Genomic DNA, 13,803 nt, shown 5'->3' on the forward strand with positions numbered 1-13,803 from the left:
AAGACTCGAGTCACGGTATTTTCAACACCCTTGTGTGCATGTGAACACTGGACAATGGATAAGGAAGCACACAGAGGAGTCGGGGCATTTGAGTGATGGGGGCGAGGAATGCTGAAAGCACTGTGTGGGCTGCCAGTAGCATGAACAAGTCTGTCTGAGAAAAAGAACCACCTGAAGGCAGGGCGTCATCTCACGGACTTTGGACACGTTATCAGGAGAGATCAGTCCTTGGAAAAGGGCACCATGCTTGGTCAAGTAGACAGTCAGCAGAGAAAGACGGCAGCAAAAGGAGCTGGGAGGGCAAGTGGCTGCACCAAGGGACTAAAGTGAAACAAGGGTGCGGATGGCGCAGGACCGGGCAGTGTTTGCTTCTGCTATCCATAGGGCTGGTATGAGCTGGTGCTGACTAAAAATTACCTCTCGATAACATCAATTTCTTCTATGGCAAGTATATTTACTATCTTACAGTCCACCTTGGAGCAAATTCAATCATCTGAATTATTTAATAACTTTCACAGAGAGCCCAATTATTTGAGTTTTCGACAAATGTCTTCTTACATCTCTGAAATCTATATTGGAATGCTACTTTTGTTTTGGAATTGAAGAAACACTTTACTAAAATTTTACTTAAGTCCAACTATCAAAATTGCCTCTTCTTTTTCTTCTTCTTTTCAAGCTTAAGCCAATGAGTGACTCGGCTACAATGTGTTGCTTTAAAACACAATAGAATAATTCCTGTCAACAAAACCACACTTGTTGAACTTTCCTCATTTATGTTGGCATCAATTATAAAACTTACTATCATCAGTAGCTCTAAGTCATCAAGACAGCATCGATTTATAGAACTATTCTTTTTAGAATGCTTTTCTTTTGTCACTAATTTTTCATTTCCCATTATGTTGATCGCTAAAGAACTCCAAATAAGAATGAAAAACAGAGACTGAACAGGTTGTATTCAGTAAGCATCGCTTATGGCTAGATAGTGCATGTGGGCACACAGTCACATGGCTGTCACATTTAAGGCTAGAAAGTTGAACTTGGTGACTATCAGTTCACCTAACATTGTTGTCTCTTCTCAATCCCCTTCAAATGACACCAAACTGGAAAATATGCAAGAAACACAGGAATGTCCCTTTCATCGTTTGGGGAATAAAAGAGCTGATACAAATAATGCCTAATTTGCTGGCATGTTTCTTTTTTCTTTGGCTTCCGACATTTGTCCATAAACCTTAACAGTTCAATAAAATCAGAGGACAAGTAGTATTCTAAAGATTTACCAGCAAACTGATCATTCTGTCTTTAAAGTGGACCAGGTACATAAATGAAGCATAGATCTATGAAGAGATTTTGAACTTTCAATTAAGTATAAGCCTTAATCTATGAATTAATAATTTTTTGATGCGTGATATTTGTCCTCATAATGTAATCATTGAAGATGTATATTATAGTAAAGGGTAGTGAAGAAATCAGACTGCCCCTAGTTATCAGAAAGAATAGCATCTGGGGTCTGAAAGGCTTGTTTTAAAATAAACAGCCATCTAAGGGAGGTGTCATCTAAATCCACACAGAGAAAGCACACAAGCAAGTGTGATCAAAGGATTATTTAAAATAACATACAAGATCAGAGTGGGGAACCTGTATTAGGGCTTAAATTCTGAGTACCTGGTTTATAAAAGCCTACAAATGACAGTGAAAATCCAAAATCCAGTTAGAGTCCTCACATGGAATAAGCTTCCATTGAATTCCTTTGGTCCATTGACCAAAGATATGAATGGTCTTGCCCCTAGACAGAATGAATTGGAGTGTATTGCTGCAGACATGCCTAGGTTAAATTTTAACATCTTAGCATTTGTTTTACCTTTTGACCCATTTTTAATTTGCTCTGGTTTTATACTTTCTGCAATCTTCTGAAATGCGGTTTTTCTGTGCTTTATTCTCCCGCTATTATTGTTTTGATACGATGTTCTTTATATGAAATTTAGGATAGGTAAGTCTATGGAGAGAGCAACTAGATTAATGAGTTATGATAGGGTAGGCTGGGGGGAAATAGGGCCTAAAAATAATGGATGGGAGAATGAAGAAAATGTTCTAAAATTTATTGTAGTAGTGAATTCACAACTCTCTTTAATATCTTTAAACCATTGAATTGTAAGTGGGTTATATGCTAATAAACCTGTTTAAAAAGTAGTGCTCTAAGGTTTATTTCTTAAAGGTGGTTTTATTTTCTGAAGTTTATTTCTTGGAGACAGCTGCTGCTCCAAGGATGAAAGAATCATCCATAGTTACATTTGTATGTGATTTAAAAGAAGTAAACTTAAATAACACAACATCCCAAACAGGAAACCATGTAATGCCCAACAATAGTAGCATAGGTAAAGAAACTGAGGCTTATTCATATAATGAAGTTCAAAGACTTGACCCGAACAGACATTTTATTTCAACCATAGATTATTGCATTATCTGAGAAGTGTGTGTTTCGCTAAAAGATTTTGATACCAGATTTATCTGTGTAATTAAAAGTGAAGTGTTAGTGAAAGGTCCCCCACTGCTTTACAAAAATCATGTAGTAGCCTTTGATTCTTGTGGTAATGACACGACAGACATGCCCTTTCTCACTGCTGGGTCCACGCTGCATGGGCAACGGTTCTACTCAGAACGCCAATGGTGGTCACAGACCAGGGCGCTCTGCACTGCTCTCCTTCCAGCCTAGGAGAGAAGTAGTGGGTGACTGGTGGGTTTGCTCATCTCCACCACCTGCGTAGACCTAGGATGTTGTTAATGGTGTCACACAGTGCTAACTTCACTACCAAAGAATGGTAGGCAACCTTGCTTTGAGGTTTAGCAATTCTTGATGACCATACTGTCAAATTTAACAAGATATAAAACTTCCTTTATCTGTACACATATACACATACATACAAATACACACATATAAAGAAAAACTATATCTCACATATACATATATAGTTTCATTGAGATTTAATTAACACATACAATTCAATAGTTCATTGGTATTAAGACTTGTGCAATCATCTCCACACAACTTTAGAACATTTTCTTCCTTCTTGTTCCCAATAATGTTGACTCTTCATTTTCCCCATGCTCTTTCTGTGTTCCAAGCTAATTATTATTTTAGTTATTGTCTTCATAAATCCACCATTCTTGGTTTCTCTGTAAGAACAAAACTCACAAAAAAGGACCCAGCAACAATGATCATATAAAACAGAGAAAGACCACGGACTAAGAAAAAGCAAAGGATATTAACTATTTAGAATAAATTTAAAGTGGGTCCAGAGGGAGATCTAATGACAGGTGTTACATTCTAGTCTAAGTACTGTGGTGAAGGAATCAGATGGTGTTTGGTTATTAGGGAACAATAGCATCTGGAGTTTTAAAGCCTTGTCTCAAAACAAGCAGCCATCTAATTGAGTACTGTATATACTCGTGTATAAGCCAAGTTCTTCAGCACAAGAATGTGCTGAAAAACGAGTTTGGCTTATACACGGGTCAGTGGTACCCCAGCGAGGAGTCACATCTGCTTATTGTTTTTGTTGAACCTATTTTCCACTTACTGTGCTGGTTTACTAATGTTAAATGACTTGTCCTTTTATTTATGTTTTTATGTAAAATAAATATTTAAATACATTATCCCACTGATATTTCAATTTTTAGTAATTTTATTTCATTTGGTTTTATTATTGAAACTCACCAATAGCTTCTGATTTTCCACCCTAGGCTTATACTCGAGTCAATCAGTTTTTCTGGTTTCCCAAGTAATAATTAGGCACCTCGGCTTATACTCGGGTTGGCTTATATTCTAGTATATATGGTAATCATTTAACTTCACACAGAGGAGGCACAACAACCTGCGTGAATCAAGGATTGTAACAATAAGATCCAAGACTGGAGGAGGGCATAGTACCAGTTCCTAAATTCTAAATACTCAGTTGTGAAATTCTATGGACGACAGTGGAAGGCCTAAATCCAACTGCAGGGACCCTGTGTGAATTGACTACTGTATTAGGCAGGATTCTCTAGAGAAACAAACCCAGGACCCTTATGATTACGCACACACACACACACACACACACACACACACACACACACACACACACGGAACGTGGACAGCCCTCTGATTAGACCGAGAGCACTGTAAAGTGGTTCTTAGCAGCTGTGCTTAGACTAGAATGTAACACTCTCACTAGATCGCCTTTTCTTTATGTTCTAATATAATATTTGATATAAAATAATTCATATATGTCATGAGACATATAAATAAAAACAAATACTGGTGAGGTCACCCCTCCATTTGTGAAATAAAACTTATGGTCCTACAATTCCAGTACTGCCTGCCCTCCTATAGGTAACTGTCATTTATTAGGTGTTGATGAGTTGCTTCCCACTAATAGCAACCCCATGACAGATCAGAGATACCTCATAGGGTTGGGTGACTAATATTTACAGAATCAAACCACTGGGGTGTTCTCCCAGGGAGACTCTCCATGGGCTCAAAAATAAACCTTTTGTTTAGCAGCTGAATACTTAATCTTTGTGGCACCAGAGTTCCATCCGATTGGTAATTATCACTCTACAATTTTGAAATCACTTTTTCAAAATGCGTTAAATAATTACTTAATTTTGCTTGATTCGAACTTTATAAAATGGTGTAAAGTTTCATGTATTGTGTTATGACTTATTTTTACAGTCAGCTGTGTTTCTACGGTTTTCACATATTAAGATAGGTACTATCTAATCTGGTCACTTGTACCACTCTGCTTCATTAAATTTAATCGAAATTCCCGTTTTTATGAGCAAGGCTGCCATGCATGTTCTTGTACATGTCTCCTGGTTAACGTGTGTCAGAATTTATCTTAAATATATGAAGGGATATATAGTATGTTTGATTACCATTGTAAGATAAAGCCCAATTCTTTCCACTAGCAGTGTTTAGAGCTTTTATTCCACTATATCTTTTTTCAAAATTCAGGAGGGATTTTCACTTTTGGCCTGAAGATGAATTTTTCATTTAAAATTTGCATTTATTTGAAGAGTGTGTAAGCATTTTAAGTGATTATTGGACATTCATGTTTCCTATTATGTTCATTAAGTGAAATGCTGCTTTCTTTTCCTGTCTTTTTGAGCAATGCTGCTATGCACATTCTTCTTCTTTTGGATTTTCTTTGGAGAGGAAGTTGTCCAACTGATTCAAGAATATATATTCTGGATACTTAGTCTTCGTTGGGTATATGTGCTATACGCTTTTCTTCTAGTGAAGTTATTTTATCATCAAAGAGAGTTCTGGAGAATAGCAGCTTTGGATTTAGTATAGATAAGTTTGCCAATTTTTGTCACTAGGGTGTATTTTAAATGTTTTTTCCTTCTCTGAGATTATAATATTATCCTATGTTTTCTTCTGTTAAGATTTTTGCTTTTTATATTTATTTTTCATCCATTTGTCATTAATTTTTTACATGACAAAATGTAGGGTTTCAAGTTCGATTTCATTTTCAATAGGAATGGCCAATTTAACCAGATTAATTTTTCCTGTGTTTTATTCTTTTCCACTAGGTAATCTATACTGCCACTTCTGTAATACACTATTATGTTCTGAGGCTGTCTAATCTGTTTGTTTTCCTAACTCTAAATAATTAACAAGTTATCTAAATTACTATGACTAATTTGTATGTTTATATGTCTTGATATATGGTAGCACAAGTTTCATCAATTTGCTATTCTTTAAATATAATTTGATGATTCTTGACATTTAGTTCTTTATAAATTTTTGAATAAGCTTGCTAAATTTGATGAAAAATCTGTATTAGGATTTTATTTAGAATTGCTCATGAGTAGACCAATTAGGGGATTAAGTGCATCTTAGTCTTCAAATTTACATCTTTGGTCTTTTAATATTTTAAAGCATTTTTTTTCTTTTGTTCTCATTTTTTTTTAATTAAAAAAATTTTTTACATTCGTTGCTCTCGTCATTCTCAAAATTCGCCTTCCACTTGGGTTCCTGGAATCAGCTCATTTTCCTTTTCTCCCTCCCCGCTCTCCCCTTCCCCCTTAATAGTTTATAAATAATTATTATATCTTATCTTACACTGCCCAGCGTCTCCCCTCACCCACCTTCCCATTGCCCATCTCCCAGAGAGGAGGTTACACATAGATCCCCAAGATCGGTTCTCCATTTCTACACCCCCTTCCCTCCCAGTGTCGCCACTCCCACCGCTGGTCCTGAGGGGTTCATCTGTCCTAGATTCCCTGTTTCCAGATCCCTACAGCACCGCTGTGCATACTCTGGTCTAACCAGGGCCACAAGGTAGAATTGGTATCATGATAATTGGGTGGGGAGGAAGCATTCAAGAACTAGAGGAAGCCGAGCAGATGAAGGGGCAGGAGAAGAGAGTGGAGCACAGCCTGGCCCACCAGGCCGTGAGGATGATGTTCCTGAGTAGAGCAGCCAGTCCACAGAGAGAACAACATGGCTGGCCCCACTATGAGAAATGATGCCCCTCAGTGACTAAGGGCGATACAGGGGACAGCACCGGAGACACAGTGTGGGAATTGCACCTGACCTGATCCCACCACACCGAGGCAATGCACTGGGGGAGTGCAGCGGAACAGCAAGGGAATGGAGTGGCAAGGTCCCCAGGGAATGCTGAAAGTGGACTTTGGGGCCAGGGCGTGGTGCCCCAACAGACTGGACTGGACAACGCTCCTAAGGGCCAGCAAACAATCCCTGAACTAGCTACAAGCTTTTCTCTTGAGAACTGTTTTGTTCTGTTCTTTGTCAGTGGTTTGTTTTTGTTGTTTTGTTGTCTGGTTGTATACTGTTGCTTTGTTTTCCTCTGTCTTTTTTTCGTGCATGTTAGTGTCTCCACAGGTCTGTCTGAATAGGACAGACTGGATGAACTATCTGGAGGAAAAACAACGGGACCAACAGTTCCAGGGGGACTTGGGGTGGGGATGTAAGGAAGTGGTGTTAACAAACACAGGGACAAGGGAAAAACATGGGACCCCAAATGGTAGAGAGGGGGGGAGTGGCAGGCCTGGTGGGAAATGATCAAGGGTAAGGTTGCTTAGAGAAGAGGTATACTCTAGCCCAGGTGGCAACGAAGCATGGTAGTAGGGCAGGAGGAAAGTCAAGGGAGATGGAGGAAAGAGCTAGGAGTCAAAGGGCATTTATGGAGGTCTAGACAAAGACATGTACATGCAAAGATATATAGGAGGATGGGGAAATAGATCTATGTGTCTACAACACTCCCTCAATGCATGAATACTTTCTTTTATTAAATTGGAACTCTATGATGCTCACTCTCCCGACACAACTGCTGGAGCCAAAGTGGGTGAACAAGTAAATGTGGTGAAGAAAGCTGATGGTGCCCGGCTATCAAAAGAGATAGTGACTGGGGTCTTAAAGGCTTGAAGATAAACAAGCGGCCATCTAGCTCAGAAGCAACAAAGTCCACATGGAAGAACACACCAGCCTGTGTGATCGAGTGGTCCCAAAGGGATCAGTTACCAGGCATCAAAGAACAAAGAATCTTATCATTGACTGCACACCTCCATGATAGGATCGCTGAAGACAAATGGGTGCATAAGCAAATGTGGTGAAGAAAGCTGATGGTGCCCGGCTATCAAAAGAGATAGTGTCTGGGGTCTTAAAGGCTTGAAGGTGAACAAGCGGCCATCTAGCTCAGAAGCAAAAAAGCCCACATGGAAGAAGCACACCAGCCAGTGCGATCACGAGGTGCCAAGGGACCAGGTATAAGGCATCATGCAAAAAAAAAAAAAGGATATATGTGTGTGTATTGTGTGTATGCATATATATGTGTGTGTGTATGTGTGTATATGAATATATATATGTATATATACCATATTAAATGAAGGGGGAAGTGCAGAGTGGAGCCCCAAGGCCCAAGTGTCGGCCAATGGAGATCCCCTCATAGAGGGGTTTAGGAGAGGAGATGGGTTAATTAGGGTTCGAGGTAGTACCGATGAAGAACACAGCATTCCCCCAGATCCTGGATGCTTCCTCCCCCCAACTACCATGATCCGAATTCTACCTTGCAGGGCTGGATAGAGCAGAGGCTGTACACTGGTACATATGAGGGCTGGAGGCACAGGGAATCCAGGGTGGATGATACCTTCAGGACTAAGGGTGTGAGGGGCGATGCTGGGAGAGTGGAGGGCAGTGGGTTGGAAAGGGGGAACTGATTACAAAGATCCACATGTGACCTCTTCCCTGGGAGAGGGACAGCAGAGAAGGGGGGGAAGGGAGACTCCAGATAGGGCAAGATATGACAAAATAACAATGTATAAATTACCAAGGGCACTTGAGGGAGGGGGGAGAGGGGAGGGAGGGGAAAAAAAAAAAGAGGACCTGATGCAAAGGGCTTAAGTGGAGAGCAAATACTTTGAGAATGATTGGGGCAGGGAATGTATGGATGTGCTTTATACAATTGATGTATGTATATGTATGAACTGTGATAAGAGTTGTATGAGCCCCTAATAAATTGTTAAAAAACAAAACAAAACTAGAGGAAGGTTTCGAGTTTCATTGCTGCTACACTGAACCCTGAGTGACTCATCTCCTCCCCACTCCCCCTCTGCAAGGGATGTCCAGCTGTCTACAGATGGGCATTGAGTCCCCATCACGCAGTCCGCCTCATTCACGGTGATGATTCCTCCCCCCGCCCCCCCCCCCCTTTGTTGTTTGAAACCTGGTCGCCTCTGCCCTTCACAATCACACATGTTGGTGTGCTGCTTCTGTGTGGGCTTTGTTGCTTCTGGGCTAGATGGCTGCTTGTTTACTTTCAAGCCTTTAAGTCCCGGACGCTATATCTCTCAATAGCCGGGCACCATTAGCCTTCTTCACCACATTTGCTTATGCACACATTCGTCTTCAGTGTTTATGTGAGGAAGGTGATCACACAATGATTGTTTTTGTTCCTTGATGTCTGCTACCTGGTCCGTTCAACACCTTGTATTCACTTAGGCTGTGTGCTTCTTCTCTGTGGGTTTTGTTGCTTCTGAGCTAGATGGCCGTTTGTTTGCCTTCAAGCCTTTAAGACCCCAGACGCTATATCTATTTGATAGCCGGGCACCATCTATCTGCTTTCTTCACGTTTGTCTTCAGTAATCATGTTGGGAAGGTGGGTCTCATGGAATGACCGTTTAGCTGGGCAAGGTGCTATTGTATTGAGGAAGTGTGCATGAGGAGGTCCAATGTCCACCTGCTACCCTACTACTGAACCTGTAAAGATATGCACATAGGTCTATTTCCCCATAATCATAAATATATTTACATATGTACATGTTTGTATTTAGGCTTTTATGTATGCCCTTTGCCTCCTACTCCTTTCCCCTATTTCCTTATGCTTTCCTCCTGTCCCACAACCATGTTCAGCCTTCATTCTGGTTTCAGTAATTCCTCTCAGTTACCTTGCCCTTGGTCACTCCCTACCAGTCCTCCCATCCCTTCCCTCCACTGGTTTTGAGCCACTCATTGTTCCCTTGTCCCTGTGTTGGCCAACACCTCCTCTCTTCCCCTACCTCCCACGCTCTCTTGTCCCTCCGGGATTTTAAAACATTTTAAAGAGGTCTTTTACCACACATCTGCCCATTGTATTACATAATCTGATTTCTTAAGTGATGCTTCCATAGATTCATGTAAAATGATAACCCTTGAAAAGTCACAATTTTCTCCATTTACCAAAATATTGCTTATTGGTTTACTTGTGAGGATTTTGTTTCCTTTATGTTGAGGTGTCCTCCATCCTGTAGTCTTGGAAGCATCTCTTCACGTGCAGTAAACAAGGTGGTTGTTAGTGAGCCTTCCTGTAATCCTGGTGCCGCGTACTTCTTCCTAGCATACAGCCACCTGACACTTGGCTCAGCATACAGTTTGACAAAGTATGGTAAAAGAATAGAGCCCTGATGCACACTTTCCCTGACTTTAAGCTATGTTCTATTCCAGTGGCTCCCTATGGTCTAGAGGCAGGTTTGGCCTGAGCACAATTATGTGTTCTGGAATTCGCATCCTTTGAAATATTATTCATATTTGCGGTGGTCCAGATGGTCAAAGGGCTTTGCAGAGTCAACAAGATACTGGTAAACATCTTTCCGGTACCCTCTGCTTTCAGCCAAAATCCATCTGACACCATCAATGACATCCCTCATTCTATCATCTCTTCTGAATTCAGCTTCCAATTTTGGCATTTCCCTGCTGATGAACTGCTACAACTATTAGAAAAAAATCTTAACAGGAGAACTTTACTTGTGCATGATATTGATTGATTTAGCAATTGCATATGTGAGCTCGATCACTCTCTCCCTGAGAGACTTCATTTGATCCTAGCCCTATTTCTTTTCGGTTCTGTTGGTGAATTTTCTTCATTACCCTGATTTCCAAATGTTAGACTACAGAGACTCGGAATCTCTTCTCTTTCTACCCAAGTGAATTCCTTGATAATCCATTCAATTCTCATGGATTTAAATACAAAGCATATGCCACAAATATACTTCTCTGAATTTAACTCCTACATCTAACACTGTACTCAGCATATTTACTAGGATATTTATGTACATACTGAAACTAACTCATCCAACAAAGTTCCCAAACCTACTACTGTCAAGTCAGTTCTGACTTGGAAGAGAGAACTACTCCCCGAGCTTTCCGAGCCTGCATGTTTTTATTGGAGCGTGGCGCCTCACCTTTCTCCTGTGGAGTAGCACGTGTGTTCTTACTGCTGACCTGGATGCTAGTAGGCCAAAGCGTAACCCCTTTGGTCACCAGGATTCAGGATTTTCAGGATTCTTCCATCCAATATTCAACCTCTTATGTTCTCCCCTAAAAACTCTCTTTAAAATTCTTCTCCAATAGATGGAAACTCCACTAAAAACTCTCTTTAAAATTCTTCACCACCAATAGATGGAAACTCCACTATCTCTTTAAATGTCATTTGTTCCTCATTCTAGCTTATTTTTGTAAAACTAACTCGATATGTGAGAAAGCCTATACCATGTTTTGTCTCTGTCTTCCATGTGAAAATTATCTATACATTAGAATACATTTAAAATTATTTTTACTTTACTTGGCTCTTTCAGTTTAGAGTCTCCCTTTAATGGCATCCCCTGTACTACTTAATTCCTCTACTTACATTTCAATAATTATAACTATCATTTCTAAAGAACCACTAAACTAAAACAAACTCACTGCCATCGGGTCCTATGCTGACTCATAGCGAGGCCCTGTGTGTTTCCGAGTCTGTAACTGTTTACAGGAGTAGAAAGCTCGGTCTTTCTTCCAAGCAACTGCAGTGGTTTCAAATTGCAAACCATGAGGATCACAGTCAACACAAAACCACCACACCACCAGGGCTCCTTAGATGCTTTAACATGGACGTGCACATTTTAAAACTTGTAGTACATTTGAAATATTTCACCACATAAAATACATTTGTTTTGTGTTATGTATCTGAAATTTTAATACCAAAGGCTTTGAGAATGTGGCTCTATTTTTTGTTGTTGCTGCTGACTCATGCTAATTCTGACTGATTTTCTTTTGTACTCTGTGATTTTAGAATATGAGTTGATATTTGCTGGGACTTTATCTGTGGAGTTTCTTTCAAGATCTGGATTGAGGGTACTGGATGATTTTTGCTTGCTTCGGTCATGAAGCCTTTTAAGAATAGAATAGAATTATCAGAAACACAAACTATACAATTCATGAATAGTGAACAGTGAAAATTTCCCTTGCTGCCTGCTTCTTCAGTTTTTTAAAAAATTTTAACCTTTATAAAATGGCCTAGCCCTTCAGGGATGCTAGCTTTGTGTGATCCAATTCCCCATTATTCACTAGCTTAAACCTTTCCACACTTTCTTTTTATGTAAACTCGAGGCTATGAAGATTAATATAACCTCTAATATTCTGATGTCAGTTCTCGCTCTAGATATGAGTTCTCTAGATGTAACAGCTTTTGTCATTCATTAGTAAAGTAATAATTAACCCAAGAATATAGATTTCTGGGCCTTCGCCCTTGAGTTTCTGATTGGACACATCTGGAACTTGTACCTCAACATACTGCACTCTGATACTGTAGCACAAAACAGCCACACACAATGCTTAAATGAATGCTCCAACCAGGAAGTCTGGTCTTTTCTTCCATTTTGAATTTTGTTCCACATTTTCTCCCACGTTATCCAGGATCTTCTAACAGAATCCCTTTCACCATTCTTATGGTCTCTCAGGGTCAATGTAAGTTGGTCAAATTTGGCCACATAGTTATAATTTTACTTTGTCCTGGCTGTAATTGAGATTTCCTTTTTTCTTGTAGGTACAGCCAGTCATTTAAACTTTTACAAAATATTATTAATTGGGATTTAATACATCTATCGTGTCCTTACATAATTCAGTCTCATCAAGCAGTGTTGCACAATTGCTACCACAATCAGTTTCCAAACATTCTTTTTTTTCCTTCCTGGACTCCTTGACATCAGCTCCCTTTCCCACCCTGATGCTGTTATTTTAATGGAGTTTCAGACGTCACAAAGTAGAAAATCTTTGAGGATCTCCATTCTACCCTATGGCTAAGTCTTGCATTTGAATTTTCCATTTGCATTTGTGGAAAGAAACTAAAGTTCTTCTAACAGATCTGAATGATTTAGTAGCCCATGAGAATATCCTCCACCAGTGCTTGAGTTTTTCCCAGCTCCTCTCCCCGTCTCCCTGCTCCGACACTCCACACTGTTGTGCGCTAGCGGCTCCTTCTGACTCCTGGTGATGCAGCAAGCTGAGTACAACTGCTGTGTAGGATTTCCAAGACTGCAATCCTCGTGGAATCAGCTTGCTACATATTTTCCCCACAGAATGACTGCTGTGGTATTACACCTGGTTGGTTAGCACAGGGCTGCCCTCTTGTAATAGTTAGGTTTGTGTCCATTTAGCTGGGTCACGATTCCCCGTAATTTGGCAGTTATCATCTCACAGTCCCCTGGGACCTCACCAAACACAATGTCTCCAACTCCACCATGGGATCTTCCCCGAGCAGCCCATCAGTTGTAATCTTAGGGTGGTGTGTAACCCCCTTACTCAGGCGACAGTGCTAATGCGACAGAGAGGAAGTTCCCTTGGGGTGTAGCTTGATTTCTACTTTTAGTGGAAGATGTGGCAAAGCTTATTGACCATTGGTTCTGTGGACTTCAGGTAAGACCACAACCAACTTGTGGTCTTCCTGATCTTGGATTTGTCAACCTCCCTTACATGGAGTTAGGAGAAGCTACCAGCTTAACATCCGATTTAGGGACTTGGAGCTCCCCTGGGCTGAAACGCATCTGATTGTACAACACTGGGAGCCATTTTTGGGATGGAAATCTCTCTCTCTCTCTCTTTCTAACAGATGTAAGCACCACTGGTTTTGCTTCTCTAGAAAGTCCAGCCTGAGGCTCCTCCTATTGCACTTAGTTACCTCAAGGGCCTGTCTCATTTCCTCATTTGCATTTATATATGCAAATATATATATATAAACAAGCATATATCAGTAAATACATATTTGAAATTCCCGAGTTGTCCTCCCTTCTTCGTCACAATGTTTGGGAAATCACTCTTACTCCTTTAAACCCGTTAAACCCCCGTGGAGCTCCCCCTTCCCAAGGCTGCTGCTCTGAGCTCCGTGTGCACCATCACCATGCCTGTTGTTGTGCTTACCACACTTCCCTGTCATTTCTAGTTTTCAAGAATGTGTCTCTGCTGGGCTATGAGCGATGTGAGGGTGAAAAGTCGCTGACATCCAATAAAATGTT

Source organism: Tenrec ecaudatus, chromosome 2 (assembly GCF_050624435.1).
Source record: "Tenrec ecaudatus isolate mTenEca1 chromosome 2, mTenEca1.hap1, whole genome shotgun sequence".
In the NCBI taxonomy this organism is placed as follows: Eukaryota; Metazoa; Chordata; class Mammalia; order Afrosoricida; family Tenrecidae; genus Tenrec; species Tenrec ecaudatus.